Raw genomic sequence first — 4,361 nt, forward strand, 5'->3', positions numbered from 1 at the left:
TCCTCAGAAGGATCAGGCTCCTCCCGCCCGCTTTGCATTCAGGGGAGCGCTTCGCATTTGATCCTCTGTCCTCTGCTGGGACCTTTCTGCTGAGGAAAGCAGCGGGATTGAGAGATCAAGAGGTGTCACTGGCATCTTCCCCTTCGGCCTCACTGAGGGGGCTTCCCCGGGCTGCTGGGAGGAAGGAGGCTCCAGGCCAGGTACAACCTCTCTGGGGAGGGGGCTGCCTCCTCCCAGCTGGGATGTGAAGCTTCAAGGACCAGCCCCACTTCCATCCCACCCCTCCCCACTCCAGCCTCAGTTTCCCGGGTCCTTAGGGCCTATTGCAAGCCCGCACAGGAGGGAAAATGTAACCAAAAGTCACTTCCCACAGCATCCTGTCGTCAACATCAGATGAAGAGAGATGGGGTTTGTAGCTCGAGGAAAAGAAAATTGGGGGAAGGGGGGAGAGACTGGATGAAAACACTTTCTGAGGACTTTTTTTTTTGGCTTAGGGGTATTTTAATAGCGTGGTTATCACTGAATTGAAGGCTTTTCCCAACACGGATCGCGAAGGAGGGTAAATGCATAGAGGGAGCGTGGCAGACAGCCGCCAGATCTGGGCAGCCCCTTGGAATTGGAGAGGGGGCGATACAGCAGCTGGAGCGGGGGCTGGCCCAGCCCCCAACGCTTCTCACCTCCCTGGGCTGGGAGGACCCCTGCGCGCGACGCTGGCCTGCTGTCCCCTCCCCACTGGGTGACTGCGTAGGTCCCGGCGGCTCCTCTGGGATTGAAATTCTCGGACTTCAAAAGCCCGCAGCTCTGCTTCCTCCGGGGCGGGGCCGGGCGGGGGAGGAGTGGGGACCCCGGGAGGCGGCACGGAGATAAGGTGCTGACGGCGAGTTAAATGGAATCGAAAGCCGGGCCTGGGCCACCACAAGCGCCGATCCCGTCCGCTGGAGTCGCTTCGCTTCCCAGGAAAACCGGCTCCGGAGAGCAGGCAGGGGTGGGGAGTGACGCCTCCGGGGCCTGCAGACGCCGCGGTGGACGGTCGGTGCCCCAGAACCTTCTCCAGCCAAATGCGGGGCCTCCCAGAGGCCATCGCCAGTCCCAGACGAAAGGAAAGGGCGAGGAGACCTGGCACAAGGGCACGGGGCTCCAGCAGCCGGTCTGGCTGCTTCCGTGCCAGCCAAAGTTTGATGAGAAAAAATTTGGTTTTGCTCTTCACTTGGTAAAACGCCAGAACAAAGAGAGCTTCTCTTTAAGCAACAAGCATCGCCCAGCTGTGGCTCCTTGGGCCCTGGTCATCTTTCAGCCCTGGGGAGCCCCTCAAAGTTCCCCCCAACCACTGTCTCCAAAGCGGGGATCGTGTGTGGGGGTGGGCGAGGGGAGGGGAGGACTTCTGGAATTGGTTCTGGCAGCTGCCGCAGCCCATCTGGGAACCCAGAGCACAGAGGCACGTCGGGGTGGGCCCCTCCAGAAGCCTGCCTCCCCCCAGGCAGGAGAGCACACCTGGACCGCTCTCCATCCCCTTGCCCACCTGCAGAGGAAGTTGGGGGGTTGCGTGGGCCTTTGGTGAGCGCAGTTTCTCCCTCAGGCAGGCAGGACAAGTGCCCCCTTCTCTCTGCAATTCCTGAATGGAAGGGCCAAGTTTCTGGGACAGGAAACTGGGTGCTTCCTGGACCCGCTGCCTCCTCCTCCTCAGGCCCTTGGAATCAGCCAGGCCTGCAGCTGCTCTTCCTGCTTCATCTGCTGGCCTGGCTCCTGGAGGCCCAAGCCTGCAGCTCCCCCAGTCTGAACTGGGGACTAAGGCCTGGGCAGCCCACATCCCTACATCCATCACCTGCCCATCCCAGAGCTGGAGGACCCAGGGCAGGACTGGAGCCCTGAGAACCTCCTCAAGTTTGAGGCTTGCCCCTGCCTCAGGTCACCAACTAGAAGGGCAGCGTTCTGGTCAAGGAGCCATTCCCCAACCCCAAACCCCCTAAGTCCCAGGCATCCCCCTTTCCATCCTAGCAGAGATGATACAGGTTTTTTCCTTCACCATTACTGTCCTGAATTTTGCTTTCATTACAAAGTGCATTGATGCCCATTTCTTGTTTAATCTACATAATATTCCTTTAAGAGATCGCAAACGGCTGCAGCACCTTTTCTCCCACCGTGCTGGGGTGATCAGTGGACTTGACTCAAATGGCCGGGGCCTGGCTGAGTGTCAGACCCTGGACCGGTGCTCCCTCCAAGGCCTTGTCCCTCCCTGGACGGCAGGGATGCCTCCGCACCCAACAGTGCCTTCACCCTCCATAAGGCAGCCCTCCACAAGCCTCCAGCCAGCCCTTGCTGGGATCTGGGTGGATCCAGGGGCATCCCAGAAAGAGTACATACCTGCCCTCAGAAGAGAAAGCCCGGGGCCTACATGCATGGACTGTCCTCACCTGCCCACCCCCCCGCCCCGCCCCATGATTTCCCATGCGGGCAAAGAGAAACTCCATCTAGAAGCCGAAACCCCACATGATAAGAGCAGTCACTGTTATCAGCATTTCATCTGGCTTAGCTATTTCCCTCCTCACAACAGGCCTGAGGAAGATATTACCGACCATCCCTCTCTTGCAGCTGAGTAATCTAAAGCCCAGAGAAGAAGCCCATATACACATGACAGAGTGAGGACCTACCCCATCCCTCTAGCTTCCGTTGGAACTATTAGAAAACACCAGGCATTGCACTGTGAGCCTTTCCTTCCAAAAACTCCACTTGTTTTTGCCAAAGCCTTTCCTCCTCCTCCTCCTCATTCCCAGATGAATTCCCAGATGGGTGGTGTGGGGCAGTGCAAGTAACTAACCTCTGGTCACTTGCTTTGGGCATAAAGGAAAGTAAAGAACAAAAATGGGCCCCAAACCGCTTGGAAACTTCCCAGAGAAGAACTCCAGGCCTTGCCCTCTTGAAACAGAGCTCAGAGGCTGGTGGGGATTGTGCAGGGGCCTGCAGGGAGGCAGGGGCCACCCTTAGGGGTGTGGGAGAGGAGGGACCAAGCAGATGGGAAAATATAGAAAATGTCACTGCAGCAGCTGATTCTGGAGACCCAAAGAGACAAAGTCTAGACGTGCTCTTTGACCATCACAATCCACTGAGACCCAGAGCCCCTATCTGGAAAGGGGCAAAACTCACCAGGGTTCCCCAGCCAGCCAGCTTTACCTTGTGAGAGTCGTAGCCCCTTCACGCCTCTGGCAAAGCTCGATGTACAGACGCATTGAGGTTCGCCTTCAGTTTCCCAGATTCCCCTACCCTCTAGGCCCAGTTGCCTGATCCCTTTGATGGGGGTGTGGCTTTACCAGGTGTTTTCCCTCACGAGGATTGACTGGCCCAAGTGGTCAAACCTGAGGGCCTGGCCAGGCCTCCCACGCTGACTCCTGGACTAAGCACACCCTCCTGACTCCTCTGCGCACACCTCCATCCAAAACCTAGACCCGGAGGGGAGCTGCACCTGGGGCAGAGAATGGCGGGTCTGGAACTTCTCCTGTGAAGCAGGACTGGCCGTCCCTTGGGGTAAGGGGGATCCAGGGTGCCGGGAGCTAGGAGTCATGAGGTCCCGGGCACCATGCGCTCCTTTTCTCCATGGGGAAGAGCTAAAGGCCGGTACCTTTTCCGTTTGTTTTGAATAGACTTAATTCCCCCACAAGTCCTTTCCAAGCGCTGGACTGCCCAAGGCCGAAGGCGCCTGACAGCCCTGCCCCTTGCCCCCCGCCCCCCGAGCCTGGCCCTGGAAGAGGGAGCCCGCCCACTGGTGCCCCGGCAGGGCGGTCCCACCCGGTGATCCCTATCTGGGCGCACTCTCTACGGGGAGGGATCTCTCGTCCACGACTCAACTAGCCCTGCATGCTCCCTCCTGGGTGCGGGTCTGAGTCTGTGCCTGTGCCTGTCTCTCCTGGTTCCCGGGCCAAGGAGGAGGCCGCAGCCCCTTCCTCTCTCCCCACTCGGCCTCGCGGGGTCAGGAGACGCGGTGGCGCCGGAGTGGGGGGTAGAAGAACGCCCGCGGGCCGGGAAGTCTGACCAGTCGGGCGGGCTAAGCCGCTCCCTCGGGCGAAACGGAAAAAACTCTTGTGTGAGTTTGGGGGACTGGATTTTACAGAGCCCCCTCCTACGGGGGGGACCCAGACCAGCCCGCTCCCTCTTACTGAACGTCAGAGCCGGTGGTGCCGGGGAAACGGACTCAGAGAGGCTGGGAACTGGCTGGGCTGTGATTCTAACCCAAATCGCGGCCTCCGATTCTCTCTCCGACGTTAGGCTGTGGCCCCGGGGCCGAGGCCGACGGTCCCTAACGCGGCAGACAACGTCGCGGTGCCCTGGGCGTCACCGAAAGAAGCGGACGGGGCCACCTCCTCCGGCGC

This window comes from Myotis davidii, unplaced genomic scaffold (genome assembly GCF_000327345.1).
Source record: "Myotis davidii unplaced genomic scaffold, ASM32734v1 scaffold168, whole genome shotgun sequence".
Classification (NCBI taxonomy): domain Eukaryota; kingdom Metazoa; phylum Chordata; class Mammalia; order Chiroptera; family Vespertilionidae; genus Myotis; species Myotis davidii.